This window comes from Sciurus vulgaris, assembly GCF_902686455.1.
Source record: "Sciurus vulgaris genome assembly, chromosome: 10".
Taxonomy (NCBI): Eukaryota; Metazoa; Chordata; class Mammalia; order Rodentia; family Sciuridae; genus Sciurus; species Sciurus vulgaris.
This window is the reverse complement of record NC_136470.1, coordinates 87,332,430-87,340,289: the sequence shown is the minus strand read 5'-3', so window position 1 is coordinate 87,340,289 and position 7,860 is coordinate 87,332,430.

The following is a 7,860-nucleotide window of genomic DNA, read 5'->3' as shown; positions in this document are numbered from 1 at the left end:
GGTGTTATCCAGGGTCTTCATCCAGACTACCTCCACACCTTCAAAGAGAGCCCTCTGGCCAGGGTGAGCTGACTAGGTGGAGGGCCCTCAGGCCTTGCCCCAGGAATGCCTTGCCACAGGGCCTGCTGTCTACCTGGGAGCTGGGGTCCCAGCTTCTTCCTGCAGGTGCCGTCTCTACCTGCCGTGCTCCCGTCATCCTCTATCCTGTCTCAGGGACCCTTGTAACTTTGAGGTCCCATGAAACTATGCCAGGGACAGAGACACACTACCCAAGGGAGTCTGGGATGCTGTTAGGAAAAGGGCAGCCCTCAAACAGTGCCCACTGGCCAGCTCTGGCAAGGCAAGTCTTAGACCCCTCAAGGAGGCGAATGGGAAGGCAAAAACATAAGCTTTAAAACACTCTGGAGTCTTACACCATGACTGAAGAACTACCCGGCTGAGTGTTGCAAGAGGATTAAAATTATCCTTATCATTGCTGAGGATGTGGCTCAGTGGTAGACCAAGTACCTATCAATCAATCACAAGGCCCTGGGTTCAAACCCCAGCACTGGGGGGGAAAATAGTGTGTACCTTTTCCTTGGCACTACTCCCAAGAAACTGTCTTAAGTAAACAGCGTAAATGGAGATAAAAGTGAACTTCCAAGGATTTAGATTGGAAGTGTTGTGTATGAGAACGATGACCACAACATAAATGGAAGTAAGCAAAATGCTCAGCATTGGAGGAATGGACAATTTATTTAAGTTTTAAAATTTGTGTAATTTAGAATTAGCATTAGTGAAGGATTTTACTGAAAATTTTTAATTGATTATAAGTGAGAAATTCTGGGTGTAAATAACATTTTAGGCTGGAGTGTAGCCTCAGTGTTGTCCTGGATTTGATCTCTAGCACCTAATAAATAAATAAATAAATAAAAAATGGCATTGTATACTCTAATCTCAGTTATGTAAACTATACACATACATGGCACGATATTGAGAGGAATATCCCAAAATGTTAATATAATTTTCATTTAAAGTGGAATGGTGGTTATTTTCTATTTTCTTATATAATTTCTCCTTGCCTCAGTTTTTGTTTTTTGTTTTTTATACTGGGAATTGAGCTCAGTGGTTAAAGCGTCTTTACCCAGTGACGCTTTACCACTGACCTGCATCTAGTCCTTACTAGTTTTCACTGTGAGACAGGGCCTTCCAAAGTTGCTTGGACTGGTCTTGAACTTGCAACCCTCTTGTCTCAGCCTCCCAAACAGCTGGATTTACAGGCATGTGCCCCTGGACCCAGCTGCCTATTTTTCTTAATAAAAATACAATATTTTTATTTTGAACTTTTATGTAAAGAAAAGAGTCATTTTAAAATTATAACATATTATCATTGTCCTAATTCTTCTTATGCAAATATAATTATGTTTCTCAGGAACAATGTATAAATAGTTACCTGCAATACTACATAAAAGTCAACCCTCCAAAAACTGGCAAAGCCACATGTACTTATAGGCTGTGAGCTACAACTTTCCATAGGATGTTGCTTGCTAACCCTGTTTCCCACATGCACACACAGGAGAAAAATGAAACCAGTGCTGGGGTAAGTATTAGGGGAAAGAAGTATCACAGAATTCCTGTATGTGAGCCAGGAAGTGGCATGGACATGTATGTAGTCCCAGCTACTTGGAAGCTGAGGTGGGAGAATGGCTTGAACCTAGAAGTTGAGAGCAACCTGGCAATGTAACAAGACCTTGTGTTAAAAACCAAAAACCAACCAGGTGTGGTGGTGAACATGTGTAATCCCAGCATCTTGGGAGGCTGAGGCATGAATATCCCAAGTTCAAAGGCAGTCTCAGCAACTTCGAGCCAGACCCTGCCTCAAAATAAAACATAAAAGGGCTGGGGATGTGGTTCAGTGGTTAAGCATCCCTGGGTTCAATCCCTGGCACCAAAAACAACAAGAACACACGCAGAAAAATCCACTACAAACAAATAGCAAAAGTTCATGTACATGTCTAGAAAGAGAAAGCAGAGCAGAGGCTGGCCTCAGGGTACAGGCAAAGCCATGAAGGTCAAATGGCTGGTCAGTGGGCAAGAGAGGTCACAGGTTTGAGTGTGGAAGCCCAACATGGAAATCTAGAGAGCCTCCAGGAGGCCTTGCAAGTATCAAACCCAAATGGTTCCAAGAGCCAGGCTGGTAAATGAAGGAGCAGGCCAGATAACAGACAGCATGGAGTGGCAGGGATTATGCCAACTGGGATCTAGGTGACACACCTGTGGGAGGCATGACCGATAATTTTTTGGCGGGGAGGGTACTGGGGATTGAATTCAGGGGCATTCGGTCACTGAGTCAAATCCCCAGTCCTATTTTGTATTTTATTTAAAGACAGGGTCTCATTGAGTTAGTTGCTTAGTGCCTCACTTTTGCTGAGGCTGGCTTTGAACTTGTGATCCTCCTGCATCAGTCTGCTGTGCTGCTAGGATTACAGGTGTGAGGCACTATGCCTGGCTTGAACAATAAATTTTAATAGAAACAGTGACAACCAACTTTGTCCCAGCAGTTCCTAAACTAGTGGTTTCTTGGTCTTAGATTTAGCACCTGAGCCTTCTGATTTTTTTTTTTTTTTAATTTTTTAAAGATGTTGATAGACCCTTATTTTATTCATTTATTCATACGTGGTGCTGAAGTGCCTCACACATGCTAGGCAAGTGCTCTACCACTGAGCCACAACTCCAGCCCAAGCCTTTGGATTTGTGGCAGGGGAGGGGCTTTGTGAAGCAGTAGGGGTGTAGAAGGATGCTATCCCCCTGCAATGCTGCTGTGTGTGGAAGGACTAGCGAGATGTTTACCCAACCTGCTCTCCTCGACTTCCTTGGCATGCAGCTGGGCCCCCTTTTCCAGTGTTTTCTTGCAATTAATTGCAGCCATGTGACTGAGTTACAGACACTAGCGTGGGAGTGGAAGTGATGTGTGACACTTCTAGGGCTGCCTTACAGCTCTTCTCCTTGCTGAAATCCTCCATCGTCATCCCCCTGCACATGTGATCCATGTGCACAAGCCAGATGACCTTGAAAGCCACATTTAGGAAAGAGTGTTTAGGAAAGCCCAGCCACCTAAATTCTGTCTTGGAGGAGAGTGGCCCGCAGACAAGGAACATCTGTTCTAGACTTTATGCAACCCAGAAATAAATTTCCATAGTGTTAGAGGCAATTTACAGTTTGTGTGTGTTTATTATAGCAGTTAGCATTGCCTTCACCAACACAGTATTTTATGCCTATTAGAAAGAAACAAACTGAGGCCAGACAGAGCAAGTCATTTGCTCAAGGTTTTGCAAGTGAAAATAATGAAAGTAACTCCAAGTTCATCCAGCTCCCATCCCAAGCCCTCTCTATAATAACATACTGAATCCAAAGTAACCAGTACATCCTATAGAGCTTATTTTGTGATTCTTTTCTTATCATAGACCACGCCCCATTTGTGGGAGTCTCCAAAGTGTAAGCAAAGTGGGTGGGCAAGAGTTGGAGTCATGGCGTGAGGCACTGAATTATGAAAAGTCTCCCTCTGATATCAAGTTGCTTAGGGGGAAATCCACAGGCAACGCTCAGGTCCTTCCCTGAAAGCCAGGTGTGGCTGCTGGCAGAAATGAATCGGGTCAGCATCCCGCAGTCTGCCATCAGGAGCCTGAAGTCCTGGGTGAGCTTTCCCTTCCCAGTGCACTCTTGCTGGTCCTCTTGTTCATTAACATCTGTGTCCCTCCAATTTTGGGCTGTGGCTTGAACTCTGTGAACTGCTCAGAAAGAGGCCCTTGCTACCTCTTTGTTCAAACAGACAATAGCTGCATTAACAAGGAAAATCAGATGCAGGTGAAAGTTTATTTTTAACATTTCCGAGGCCAAATGGGGATTTGACATGAAAATAGAGCCATCACTTCCTCCTGCTCTCTCCCAGAGTGGCCGGGGTGCTTTGGACTGGCCAGGACTCTAACAGGCTTGGATCCGATTCAAGCAAGTGTCCCACTTGATGCGGTAGACAGTTCAGTCTTTCTAGGACCCCCTTTTACAAGAAATAGACATTGTGCTTATAAATGGGTCAAACTTGTGCCCATTGGGCATGATTGGCCTAGGGAGCCCCGCCGCTCTGGGCACCCCAAATATGTGCAGTTTCTTTACATTTTCATCAAATGAGACAGAAACCTGAAAAAACGTGTGATAAAGCACCATCTCTGAAGCCATTAGGATGAAATCCTCTTTGGAGGCAAGTGCCTAGCTGATCTTTCCCTTGAGGTGCCCCTAGATGCCTGTAGATGGCAGAGGTCTGGGAGGCTCAGGAACCAGCAAAGACTCCTGAGAGGTGTTAAGTGAGGCACCCCTACATTGTGCACACAACTTGGCCCCCTTATCACCACGACCACCTCCTGAGGCAGGAGTGGTTATCAGCCGTGTCTGATCAGGCAGGGAGCGGGCTCAGAAAGGTGATGAGTTGCCTGTTAGTTGCAGAGCACACCTAAGATTATTTGGCTCTGAAACTGATTTCCTTCCCATTTCTTCCATAGTGTGCAAGGGCCTTGACTTTCTTTCCCTGCTCTTCCACCTGCCAGGGGGAGGCAGAAGTGTACAAGTGCTGTGTTTGCTTTCTCCTGAGAACCCAGGCAAGGGTGCTCTTCCTGTAGAAATGCAGAAATGAGAAGTTAGTCTGGTGCAGTGGTGCATGCCCGTAATCCCAGTGACTGGGAAGCCTGGGACAGGAAGATCGGAAGTTCAAAGCCAGCCTCAGCAATTTAGTGAGGCCCTAAGCAACTTAGCAAGCCCCTGTCTCAAAATTAAAAAAAAAAAAAAAAAAAAAAAAGCGGGAGCTGGGGATAGGAATGTGGCTCAGTGAGTGAGCATCCCTGGTACAATCCCGGGGGGGGGGGGGGAGTTATGGGTTCTCAATAGCTACAGTTGCAATAAATGTTTCAAGAAACCAAAACAATTAAACAGTGAAATGGCTTGCTCTTATTTCTGGGCTTTGCTTTAAGCTAAACTGGTGTTCTGATATAAAGTGGCTTTCCTCTTTATTTCAGTTCTTCCATTGACATGTCTGGATAAAGTGTGGATTGAGAAAGAAGGAAGAGGGGGGCAGTGGGGGCTGGGGTTGTGGCTCAGTGGTAGAGCACTTGCCCAGTGTGTGTGAGGCACTGGGTTTCATTCTTAGCACCACATATAGATAAATGAATAAAATAAAGGTCAATCAACATCTAAAAAAGTAAAATAAATAAATAAGATAGAAGGGGGAGCAAGAGCTAAAAGCCACCTTTCTGCTCTCAAGACACCTGGTCTATAGTCCCTGAACGTGCTTGTATTTTATGTCTTCCTTCATGAAGCAGGGGAAAAAATGGGGGCACTGAAAGGAAGGGAAGAACAGGGAAGGGCATGATGAGGAGGTGCAGAGCAAGAGGACATGGGGGGGTGGGGATGTGGCTCTGTGGTAGAGTGCTCACCTAGCACAGGTCAGGCCCTGGGTTCCATCCTCAGCAACACACACACACACACACACACACACACACACACACACACACAGAGGATATCTGGAAAAAGGCTTCTCTTCTTTTTTTTTAATTTTAATTATTTTTATTGTAAACAAATGGGATACATGTTGTTTCTGTTTGTACATGGAGTAACAGCATAACATTTGCGTAATCATACATTACATAGGGTAATGATGTTTGATTCATTCTGTTATTTTTTCCTTCCACCTCACCCCTCCCACCCCTCTTTTCCCTCTATACAGTCCCTCCTTCCTCCATTCTTACCCCCCTCCCACCCTCCATTATGTGTCATCATCCGCTTATCAGCGAGATCATTCGTCCTTTGTTATTTTGAGATTGGCTTATCTCACTTAGCTTGATATTCTCCAATTTCATCCATTTGCCTGCAAATGCCATAATTTTATTATTCTTTATAGCTGAGTAATATCCCATTGTATATATATACCACAGTTTCTTTATCCACTCATCAAATGAAGGACATCCAGGTTGGTTCCATAGTCTGGCTATTGTGAATTGAGCAGCTATGAACATTGATGTGGCTGTATCTCTGTAGTATACTGATTTTAAGTCATTTGGGTATAGGCCGAGGAGTAGGATAGCTGGGTCCAATGGTGGGTCCATTCCAAGTTTTCTAAGGAATCTCCACACTGCTTTCCAGAGTGGCTGCACTAATTTGCAGCCCCACCAGCAATGTATGAGTGTACCTTTTTCCCCACATCCTCTCCAACACCTATTGTTGCTTGTATTCTTGATAATCGCCATTCTAATTGGGTGAGATGGAATCTTAGTGTAGTTTTGATTTGCATTTCTCTTATTACTAAAGATGGTGAACATTTTTTCACGTTTGTTGATTGCTTGTAGACCTTCTTCTGTGAAGCATCTGTTCATATCCTTAGCCCATTTGTTGATTGGGTTACTTGTATTCTTGGTGTAGAGTTTTTTGAGTTCTTTATAGATTCTGGAAATTAGTGCTCTATCTGAAGTATGAGTGGCAAAGATTTTCTCCCACTCTGTAGGCTCTCTCCTCACATTGCTGATAATTTCCTTTGCTGAGAGGAAGCTATTTAGTTTGAATCTGTCCCAGTTATTGATTCTTGCTTTTATTTCTTGTGCTATGGGAGTCCTGTTAAGGAAGTCTGATCCTAAGCCAACAAGTTGAAGATTTGGACCAGGGTCTCTGGTCTGATTTCAAGGTCCTTGATCCATTGTGAGTTGAGTTTTGTGCAGGGTGAGAGATAGGGGTTTAGTTTCATTCTGTTGCATATGGATTTCCAGTTTTCCTAGCACCATTTGTTGAAGAGGCTATCTTTTCTCCATTGTATATTTTTTGCCCCTTTGTCTAGTATGAGAAAATTGTATTTATTTGGGTTTGTGTCCTCTATTCTGTACCATTGATCTACCTGTCTATTTTGGTGCCAATACTGTGCCGTTTCTGTTGCTATTGTTTCGTAGTATAGTTGAAGTTCTGGTATTGCGATACCCCCTGTTTCATTCTTCCTGCTAAGGATTGCTTTAGCTATTCTGGGTTTCTTATTCTTCCAGATGAATTTCATGATTGCTTGCTCTATTTCTGTGAGGTACGTCATTGGGATTTTAATTGGAATTGCGTTGAATCTGTATAGCACTTTTGGTAGTATGGCCATTTTGACAATATTAATTCTGCCTATCCAAAACATGGGAGATCTTTCCATCCTCTAAGGTCTTCTTCAATTTCTTTCTTCAATGTTTTGAAGTTTTCATTGTAGAGATCTTTTACCTCTTTGGTTAGATTGATCCCCAAGTATTTTATTTTTTTTGAGGCTATTGCAAATGAAGTTGTTTTCCTCATTTCCCTTTCAGCTGTTTCGTTGCTTGCATATAAAAATGCTTTAGATTTATGCATGTTGATTTTATAGCCTGCTATTTTGCTGAATTCATTGATGAGGTCTAAAAGTTTTCTGGAGGAGTTTTTTGGATCCTCTAAATATAGAATCATGTCATCCGCAAATAGTGACAGCTTAAGTTCCTCTTTTCCTATTCATATCCCTTTAATTTCTTTGGTCTGCCTAATTGCTCTGGCTAGAGTTTCGAGGACAATGTTGAATAGAAGTGGTGAAAGAGGACATTCCTGTCTTGTTCCCATTTTAAAGGGAATGCTTTCAGTTTTTCTCCATTAAGAATGATGTTGGCCATCAGCTTAGCATAAATAGCCTTTACAATGTTCAGGTATGTTCCTACTATCCCTGTTTTTTCTAGTGTTTTGAGCATGAAGGGGTGTTGTATTTTGTCGAACGCTTTTTCTGTGTCAATTGAAATAACCATATGATTCTTATCCTTAAGTCTATCAATATGATGGATTATGTTTATTGGTTTA